Below are 11,319 nucleotides of genomic sequence, written 5' to 3'. Positions count from 1 at the left end.
GCTTGGACCAGATGATCTCCAGAGGTCCTTTCCAACCTCAATCAGTCTGTGATTCTGTGAAATCCCTTTAAGTACAGGAATAAACTATCATCTGTTGAACTTCAGTCAGTTTTACTGGAGAACAAATTTGATATCACCATGGACATCCCAGGGTTTTATATGTACACACATAAAATAAATCTACATACGTCATACGAAACAAATTAAAGAAGAGGTAGCAAAACAGGTTTTGTTCTGATTTCCCATCTCAGCCCAGGCCAGTAACAGATTGCCAGGGAAACGAAACAGACCCGGGTACCAACGATGTGCTGAGATGCTCTGCTGCTTTATGGGGCTTCTCTTCAATGATGGGGAAAAAATATCCTTGGTACTTGCTATCATGAAGAGATGACCACGCACCTCTGGAGAATCACACTGCTATGCTCTGGCATGTCCAAAAGAACAGATTCAAGCATGGGGAAAATGTTCTCGTGCATCACCTCTCTAAGGAAAAGGTTTTTTTCTTGATGCCTCACCTGCCTTTCACAGACTGCAACTTATGATCACCACCATTGGTTATATCATCTGCCATTGCTGAGAAGAGTGTGGCTACACCACCTTTGTGTGTTCCCTGCAAGTAATTGCAGGTATCTGTGAGAGCACTAGTCAGCCTCATGTCACCTGGCTAGATAAACTTAGGTCCCTCAGCTTCTCTGTGGGCTTCCAAGGTCCCTCTAAGTTACAGTTCTGTCAGGCCCTTAATTTTGTGTCACCTGCTGATTTTTTGAGAGTAACTAATATTATCGAGGTCATAGGATCTTAGGATCGCAAAGTAGTTCAGCCTGGAAGGGATCTTGGGAGGTCTACAACCCAACCTCCTGCTCACAGCAGGCTCAACTGTGAAGGCAGAGCAGGTTGCTCAGGGCTCTGTCCAGCTGTATCTTGAAAATCTGCAGGGATGGGTGCTGCACCACCTCACTGGGCAGCCTCTTCCTCCTCTTAACTGAAGATCATGAACATGCTGGACAATATGGGACTTAGTGCTGACCCTTGGTGCATTCTGCTTATCACTACCTGCTGGTTGGACACTAAACATTGATCCATACCCTTGGCTAATGATGTGTGGCCTCACACTGCAGATTAGTACTAAAACCACCATGTATTTCTGTTGTTGTTGCAAGATGATAAGAAGTCCCTTGTCCTACTCTGATGCCTGCAAACAAGCTCATTTCAAGAGCTGCAAATTAATTGCGTAGAGAATGAAATCATACATTCCAAGTACAATGCTGGTCAGGTTGTTTTCACATCCACTCTGCTTTTGCAAAGGATCGGTGTTGAATGTCAGCATTTTGTGAATTTTGAAAGCCAGTGCTTGCTCAGAGTTTTACTTCCAATAAAGGATTTAGCTTGCTCCAAAGAAAATGAGGAGAGCATGAGAGATGAGGGAGGGTGTTTCTGATGCTGTGCAGAGCTGCAGCTGCCTGACAGCATGTCATGGCCCATCCTGACTGAGCAGTTAACAAGGAAACTGGGCTTTTTTCATTGCCAGACCAGTTTTCTGACCTTTAAAGCATCCTCTCCTTTGAAGTACCAAATAAAATACAAGAATCAGGGTGCCACTCATCTTCTCCACCTCTAAAAGAAGTGTAAGAAAACAAAACAAGCCCTTAAATGTCGAAAATCTCTTCTCCCCTGAGCAGACACCCAACAAATCTTCATGACTACTGTAAGCTGACGCTGCAAACTCCTGCACTCTGGAAACAAGGGCACTTTACCATGACTCCCCACCTGGGCAAGATGCTAAATATTCATAAAAAACAGCCAAGAGCCTTCCTTGCTGGGTCTCCCATGGTGGCTAACCAGCAGCAATGTGAAGCCTTGGGGATGCAGAAGTACAAATAATAGTCTGGGAATCTCCTTTCAGGATGGTGGCTGAATCACTAGGAGCATGAGAGCAACTGGTCCTAAATGCCCTTGAGCAGGAGGGCTCCTAGACATTTTTTCTTAAAGCACTGTCTTCCACATCTTCCTATAACTCCACAAGACCCCATTTCTTCATCTCCAAGTCTGGTTTTTAAGGCTGCTTGTCTTGAATCCAAAGGCTTTTCTCAATGCGTCAGCAAAAAGAACATTCTAACCATGACAGCAGCTAGGCTTGAAGGGACAAAAACTTTAATTCCACTGGCCTTTCACTTACTTTCAGAAGTAAATTTGTGAACTATTCTCTGGGTCTTTGAGGAAATCAAAAAAGCTTAAGAAAGATCTTGCTCGGATTGTCCTCTTCAGCAGCTAGTTGGTCCTTTGTAGATAAAAACACTTTGAAAATGTGAGCATTGCTACTCTCTAAAAATGACTTTATTATCCTTATTAAGTCTTGTAGAGTTTATATAGAGAGAAATCCTGATTACCCTTTCTCAAGTGAAAGGAAGTGAGTGAGTCTGAGGAGGGGTGTTAGACGGGACCAGAGAGATGAAATCAAATTGCATCTGAAAGAAGATAACTGCCCAGTGCCAAAGGGCATTTTCTAAGCATAGACAGAGCATTTCAGTATGGAGTTACTATTTTGCTTGGTTCACGGGACCAGGTAGTGCTCCTCTTGTAGGATATATTTTTAGTGCAAGGAGGGAAGAACCATTCTGTACATGGGCTGGGGCAATCCCAAACACAAATACAGGCTGGGCGGAGAATGGATTGAGAGCATCCCTGAGGAGAAAGACTTGTGGGTGTTGGTTGATGAGAAGCTCAACTTGACCTTGAAATGTGCACTTGCAGCCCAGAAAGCCAATCTTATCTTGGGCTGCATCACAAGAAGTGTGACCAGCAGGTGGAAGGAGGTGATTCTGCCCCTCTGCTCTGGTGAGATCCCCCTGCAGTGCTACATCCAGTCTGGGGTCCCCAGCATAAGAAGGATGTGGACCTGTTGGAGTGAGTCCAGAGGAGGGAACTGAAGATGGTCACAGGGCTGGAGAACCTCTCCTGTGAAGACAGGCTGAGAATGTTGGCATTGTTCAGCCTAGAGAAGAGAAGGCTCCAGGGAGACCTTATAGCAGCCTCCAGTACCTAAAGGGGACCTACAAGAGAACTGGAGAGGGACTCTTTACAAGGGCATGTAGTGATGGGACAAGGAGTAATGTGTTTAAATGGAAAGTGGGTACATTTAGATGAGATATAAGAAAGAAATTCTTCACCATGAGGGTGGTGAGGCACTGGAATGGGCTGCCCAGAGAATTTGTGAATGCCCCATCCCTGGGAGTGTTCAAGACCAGGCTGGACGGGGCTCTGAGCAACCTGATCTGGTTGAAGATGTCTCTGCCCATGGCAGGGGGGTTGAAACTAGATGATCTTCAACATCTCTTCCAACCCAAACCGTTCTATGATTCTCTTTGATACTATGATCCTTTAAACCAGAAGACAAGGAAAGAGAAAGATCAGCAGAGCAAGCTCTCTCCAGGCAGCCGAGGGACTTTAGTTACATGTTTATTATTAATTGCAGCTCTCCCACTGCTGTTCACAGCTCTCAGGGCTGTAAGCAGCAGGGTACACTGGGGTTCCCTGAAGCCCTGCATCTTGTGACATGGGCAGCATCAGAGGAGAGATAGCACATCCCTGACCTCCTGGTGGGTAAATTCACACCTGTCTCTTTCCTTTAGTCTCCACTGATGAATTCCAGAGAGAAGCAGGGTAGGCAAGAGTCAGGAAAAGAGGGGAGCCAGTCCATCGGGGTTCAGTCCTTTGGGCAGGTGGCAGACAGCAGAATTTACATGGCAACATTTGCACATCTGTGCCAGAGCCAGACTCCCTACATAGCGTGCAGAAACCAAGTCAGGCAGGCCTGAGGTGTGATTCATCTTAGCCTGTGGCATATGTCTAAATTAGAGCAGATGAATCACTCCCTTGAAATTTCTCCACTGAATATAAGCTCCTCTCGCTACCAGGAAGCCGAGCTCTGCTGCAGGTATTTGAAAGCAAAGGCTTCTTCTTCGCGGCTGGTTTGCCCATACTACCCTCTAGACAAGGAAACTGAGGCACCAGCACAGCCCAGACTCTGCTTTTATAATCTGGACTTGGAAGACACCTACCATGAGTGCTTGGTTCCCTCTCAGTGGGATGTGGGGAAAGAAAGACATTAGAGGGCATGTAGCACTCACTACTCAAGTAGCTACAACTTTATGGCATGTGTTTATGGACAAGGATGACCTACGGGGTTTATCTGTGGAAGAAGAACAAGGCCAGGAGAATAAGAGCTATGGATAGCAGCTGTTGTGTTAGGCTGCTCGTTTAAGCAGCAGAGCTGTGCTGCCTCACACCAGCTTCTGAGATGCTTCTCTGCTCTGCTACGGATGTGCTGTTCAACCTTGGCCAGGTCATTTAGACCTTGCTAGTTTTTTGAAAAGGTTATCTTATGATGGACTTGTGATTTTGGGAAAGAAAGTTGCAAAGAAGGTGAAGAGATTGGGACTCTGGGAATAAAAGGGTGACTGGTGTGGGGCTCAGTCTCACGGTCCTTGTAGCATCCCAGTTTCCTTCTCACCATGTAGCAGCCCTGAAGATGTTTGATCCCCCAACCCTGACAGCAATTGGGGCACAGTGAGCAGGGCAAGGAGTGGTTTCTGATTTGGGGTCACATTTGTGCTTAAAACCGATTTTAATTTCAAGCTGTAATCAGATGAGCATAGTGGGTATGGAAGTGGCCACAGACGCTGCAGTTATTTTCATGGCAGCAGGATGGGAAGCCGTGAGCTTGGCCTGCACAATGAAGCTGTAGGAGATGTGGGCTGGAAAAAGAAAAGCTTTTCTTTCTAATCAGATGCTTAAACACAATTAAAAAAAAAGCAGGGAGGTTAGAATAGCATGAAAAATTACTTGTCATTTAAACTATTTATTCTATTTTTTCATATTTGCCTTGCTGTAAGAGTTGGTTCCTGAAATAATAAAAATAATCCATAGTGTAGCTGGCTCCTATCATGTTTGCAGATCTCAGGAATAATCATGGACTCACCTGAACAAATAACTGTTTGGGCTGCCAGCTCCCTTATCTCTCCCTGTCACGTTGTCCCATCCTCCTGCATTGTGTGTACCCAGCACAACAAGCCACCTCACACCCTCAAGCCTCCTGATGTGATTAACTGTGGCATCTTTAATAAAACCTGCAGCAATATTTCCTTCTAAAGCAGAGTGAATATTTCATTTCCCCCTCCTCCTTTATTTTACCAAATTCCATTTTTATTTCATTGTATAATTAATCAGGCACTGGAGCATATGACAGCTCTGCTTAAATTTAGTTCTCACTGCTTCTACGTAGCCTTGACAGATACGGTTGGCTGGTCAAACACAGAGTTCAATTTGTCTGAAAAAAAACAACACAGAAATTACCAAACTGGATCAGACCTTTACTCCATCAAGGAGAACATCTTGTCTTCAGTGTCAGTGAGCATCTGGCACTTCAGAGGGTGAGAGGTGCACTGGGTGCTGGAGGAGAACACAACATTGAAACACAACTTGTCCAAAGGGTGAGATGTTCCTAAGCCTTGTGGTCCTCTGCCATGGGAGGTGGGTTGTGTCCAGCACATGAAGGATACACATAGAATAGTTTGGGTTGGAAGGGGCCTCCAAAGCTCATCCAGTGCCACCTCTGCCATGAGCAGGGACATCTTCACCAGCTCAGGTTGCTCAGAGCCCCGTCCAGCCTGGCCTGGGATGTCTCCAGGGATGGTTCATCCACCACCTCTCTGGGAAACCTGGGCCAGTGTTTCACGACCCTTAGGGTAAAAGATTTCTTCCTCATGTCTGGCTTGAATCTCCCCTCCTTTAGTTTAAAACCCTCACCCCTTGTCCTATCACACCAGGCCCTGCTAAAAAGTCTGTCCCCATCTTTCTCATTGACTCCTTTTAAGTACCGAAAGGCCACACAAACGCACACACTCCTGCACCCTGAGTAGCTGCTGAGCTTTGAGTTCACACAGAGAGCCTGTGGGATAGTCCAGTCTACTTGGACCTTGACTAACCAAGGTGTGTGCAAAGCCTGAAGGCTGGTCGAAGGCTTGACGCTCACGCAAACATCTGTGGGTAACGTAGGACAGATTAATTTCTGTGAAGTGCAGAGATCCAGGCACTAAAACCTAAAATGTGAGATTGTTTAAGTCCTATACTGATCTTTACAGCAGGGAAGTGCAGCATAGAGTTTGCTGGTGTACAGGACTGTGGGATTTTTATTTTTGTTTTACCCTTTCCTAGGACTGCAGCATCTCCAAGTTTCATTCATTTCACCTTCCCACTAAACACCAAACATATGCAAGCTGGTTTTATGCACTACTGCATTGACTTGCTTCTGCTCCATGGTCCCCTCCCAGCTCCATGCAGGTCTGTTCTTCCAGGTTATTATTCCCATAGCTGGGTAAGCTGGACCTATATCTTGCTTCTTGGTCACCTGATATCAGGAAACATGTCCCAGAGCAGGATGGGGCTTGGACATGGCCATGCCAGCACCTGTATGTTTCTCAGGGTGACTGACCATGTCAGGACATCAGGTAATGATGTGGTGGCTACAGAATTTAGTAGGTGAACAGTTTGAAGAGTTGGGGTGTTTGATAGGAAGGGGGATGAGGAAAGGAGCATGGGGGTCAGATCCTCATCTGGTGAGACACTGGGAACAAGTCCTCATCTAAATAACAGCAAAGGCAAATATATATATATTTGAGAAAGAGAGTGAAACAGAGAGGAGATAAATTTGCATATATATTTATACATATTACCCAAATTCCGAGTTGCAAAGAGACCTTATTAAATCAAAAATGAAGAATTACCTTTTGAAAAATACAATGAAACAAATCAGATTGCCAAAAGCGTGGGATTTTCCAAGTGGAAGCAGCCTGGGAAGAGCTTTCACTGGCATCTAGTGGTATGTTGTAGAGGTAGAGTCGCTGCAGCTCTTGATACTTCTTTTTTCACTTCCCAGTTGGGTTTCCCCAGGAAAGCAGAGACTGCAGACTGAGAGGTCACCACTTCCAAACTGGGCTTAGGAAGAGGAATTTTTGGACCTAGCCTAACACTGCCCTTACAGTTTTGTCTATGAAGCCCTTTTGGAGATGACCATGAGGCATTCTGAGTGTATTTTTGACCACATGAGCGAAACTTATGGGTCATACCAAGGCATGTTCAATCTCTTCTTGGACTTTGGGGCTTTGTATAAGCCTGAGGGGACAGCAGGTTTGGTCTGTTTGAAGAAGACCATGAGATGTGGGGGGACTCACCTGGGAAAACGTGGATGTCAGTGGAAGAGGAGCTCTGATGACATATGTCATCTGCCCTACTAGAGGCATCCACTTTAGAATAAGGTAAATTGTGCCTTGATAGACAAATGGACACCAACCCAGCTGCAACAGGGTAATCCCGGCCCCTTCCTCCCGATCTCTCTGGCAGCAAAGGAGTCACACAAATGGTCCCCCCAGCTGCTCCAGGTGAGCCCCTCATCCATGTCCTGACTCACCCTTGTCTCCCTCCATGGTGCCGCACACCAAGATGGGCCCAGCTGATGGAGCCGCTCGCTGGCAGCATCCCAACTGCTGGGTCCCAGGGAAAGGCAGGATTTGTGCAGCATCCCAACTGCTGGGTCCCAGGGAAAGGCAGGATTTGTGGGAAGGTGTAGAAGTGGGAAGGATGGAAAAGGAGGACATGTTTCCTAAGCAGTCCTGCACAAGATGAAACTCGTTTCACCATAACTGAAGTCTGCTGTGGCTTACCCTACCATCATGGTCTCTCCGCTCTCACTGGGACCTGCTGCGGCACTTCCATGCATCGACATCTTCAGTGGGGCAAACTGAATGAGGTCTGTATATATTCCGCTGTGCCTGTACTGGTATAAGGATGGTTGGATTTGTATGGCTTCTTCCTTCACTGGACTGGTACACATGTAGCAGCACAGAATCATAGAACCATAGAATGTCCTGAGTTGGAGGGAACTCACAAGGATCATGGAGTCCAGCTCCTGTCTCTGCATGTGACAACCCCACAGTTCACACCATGTGTCCAGTCTCATACTGCTGGTTTATACTGGGGTAGGAAGTACATCAGCAGACTTGTTCCAAGGCATATGCAATGTGTAGACTAGATCTGAACTGCAGGGACCCTGTAACCTTGAACTTCCTTGGGTGGTCTGAGCCAGGCACCTCACCATCTCCTGCCTCAGTTTCCCTGAAGCAAAGAGAAGGAGAATAACATGTTTGCAGCCTTCTGTCATGCATGTGCACCTAAAACCCTCCCAGAGAAGCATCCTGGGCTAAAGCTTCCTGCTGAGTCTCTAAGCCTCATTGTGCAGGGCAGATCCAGGAAGGGCTGGGCACTTCCTGTGAGGTCCTGCTGAGGCTCAGCCTCTCCCAGGTGGTCCTCATCACTCTACTAAATCAAGTCCATATGCCTGAGTGTCCAGCTTTGTCATATCTGCACGCTCCTTTTGTGCTTTCACTGAGCATTAAAAGGGATCCTTTGCTGGTAACTAGGAACCAGCCTCAGTTGCTGCCTCCCCCCTGGGGGGTTGCAACTGCTATGAATACAGAAGTACTCCTTGAAATGCATCTTTCCTCTCCTGATGCTTCCTGGAGCAAGTCCCAGACAATCAGCCTGGGAGGGAGGAAGGATGCTCTCAGCACTGTGGGATGTTTTCCTTCCCACAAAAACAACAATTAAAAAAAAAAATGGGGGGGACGGGGCAAAAGACAAATAGTCTCAGCTGGAGCCGGGAGAGAAATGGCCTGATCCTGACCCTCTGGCTGCCAGTGCAGGATGGGGGACCAGAGATGCTGGGGGAAAACTACAATTCCCAGAAGGCAATGCGAGCTTGGGACCCTTCCAGCTTCCCACCAATATAGCGGTGCAGAAGAAAAGCACATCATGGAGAAATTCCTCTGCTCTCCCTCCCCGAGCTCCCGCTAACACCTTGGTGGTGGCGTGAAAATCCGTCTCAGCATCGCGAGTCGAGAGCATCTCCCCTGTCCTCCCCTTGCTCCTTCAACCTTTGCTCTTTGTCTTTGTCTCTCTTCACCCTTCCTCCGGTAGCTCTCACTGCTCTGGCCACAGACTTCCTTTAGGTCAGCCCAGCTGCGGCTGCAACACAACTTGCAGCCCAGTCGCAAACACTGCTGTGCCATTGGGAATGCCCTGGAGGAGAGAAATGCCAGCCAGAGGTTGATGGCCAGCTCAGGTAAGATGCTTTCGGCCAAACGCCCTTGATTTGTCCGGGTAGCCCAAAAACAGGAAAAAAAAAGATGAAGCGATTCCCTGGGGTCTGTTTCTGCCCTTGATTCAAAGCCAGAAACCGGGGATAGCACAACTGCAAGTAAAGGCAGGATTTGGATCTGTAGGATCTGGATACTGAAAATTAATTTAAAAAATAATAATAATAAACGAAGAAAGTAGGTAGGAATTTCTTCTTTTACCCTGGTCTGAATTCAGGGATTTGTTGCTGTTGGCAAAACCCAGAGGCAAATGAAATGCTGCTGCTGGTGCGTTGTCTCCTCTAAGGCATCAGCAGGAGCATCCGTGGCGAGGAGAGAGGCCACGGACACCTGCAGCCCCTCAGCATCAGACCCAGCAGGAGGGACCTCGGTGGTGGGAGGCTGATGACCTTCCTCGGTAAAAATACACTGTTAAACTTTTCTGAATCCTTTTTCCAGCCTGCTGATGCTTAGGCTTGGTCTGCTGAATTAAAACCAATTGTAGGTGTCACACAGCTGCTCCCCTACCTCGGGAGGGGGTGTGGACCCCTGGAGTCTCCTCTCCACTAGCAAACCTTAGACTTAGGTCCTGTTCCAAGGGTGTGTTTTGTCTCTCATGGCTCAGTATAACTAAGCAGGTAATTGGGTTTGGGGTTTTATTTTTGTTTTCCTGGGATTCCTCTGTACCAATATGGAGAATTCAACTTGGACAGGAGCACTGTTCATGGAATCATAGAATGGTTTGGGTTGGAAGGGACCTTTAAGGGTCATCCAGTGCCACCCCTGCCATGAGCAGGGACATCTTCACCAGCTCAGGTTGCTCAGAGCCCCATCCAGCCTGGCCTGGGATGTCTCCAGGGATGGTTCATCCACCACCCCTCTGGGAAACCGGGACCAGTATTTCACCACCCAACTGTTATTTTACCACCCAACAGTATTTTACAACCCACGGTTGTGCTTCAGTAGTGACTCTTGCCAGAATCAGTGGGAATCCAGATGGGTCAGCTGAAGGGAGAACACAAGCAGTGTGACCAAATCTGAAATAACTTTCCCCATTTTAACTGTCCTCTGAAATCTGCTCACTTCACTTACCACTCTGACCTCTCTCCTCTGAGGAGCACGTAGCTGTAAACTGCGTCGCACTTGTTTTAGGATGTTTATACTCCAAATCTCCCATCACTTGTCCTCTCATCCATGGCAACCGCTCTCCCCAGTCCCCTACACCTCGATGACAGGCTATCCAGGGGCTTATCTTCTCATCCACAGCCTTCCCAGTGATCCAGACCTGCAGGGACAGACTTCACTGACAACCCATGCCCTTGCTGGCAGCTTGTCCTATAACTGGTGATTTTGGCAGCCCCCCACCTTCAGCCATCAGTACCATTATTAGAAGCCTTCCCAGCCACCTATACTCTCACTGACAGTCATCTCCAGCACCACCGTCTTCCTCCCTTCAGTCTTTCTGGCTCTTTTCCCTGGTGCGGTTCAGAGTTTTGAGAGATTTTGCTTGCATCTCTGTTGGCCCTGATTATTGTTTTTTCCTAACAAAAATACATAGGACCCAGACCCTACTGTCAATTGAACCTTCTCGAAAGGGACAAAGTCACTTAAAATTGCCATGTGTCACTTCTCCAGCTGCCTACCGAGGACACCACAGATGTGTCGTCCCCTGTGCATGGAGGTCACCCAGGACAAAGCAGAGCAACCGAGTTTTGCAAGTTTGTTTTTTTTTAATACATTGGGGGATTTTTGTTGCTGCACAGTCACTCATAAAAAGTGGGTCTAATTACAACAATTACTGCAAAGTGCATTTAATCAGTTAACTTATTTACTTATAAATCTACTTGGTCAAAGGACAGAGGACTATTCTGGGAGTAAATCACTAGTGTGGCAATAGTAGAGCCAGAACTTCAATGCAAATGCATCACAGGTCCCCCCATCACCAGGGGAAATTAACCTGTTCCTGCTCTGTCTGCTGGAGCCCAGATGAGTCTGTGGCTTCACAGGACTCAGGTTCAGTCCCCCATGGAGCAGCCAAGGTGCCACGCGTTGTGTTTACAAGGAGCACACAGCAGGTGGAGAAGAAATAATGACTTAATAATTTTCCATTTATTTTTTCAGTCCAGTGATC

Source organism: Nesoenas mayeri (assembly GCF_963082525.1).
Source record: "Nesoenas mayeri genome assembly, chromosome: 2".
In the NCBI taxonomy this organism is placed as follows: Eukaryota; Metazoa; Chordata; class Aves; order Columbiformes; family Columbidae; genus Nesoenas; species Nesoenas mayeri.
Note: the sequence above shows the minus strand (reverse complement) of the source record.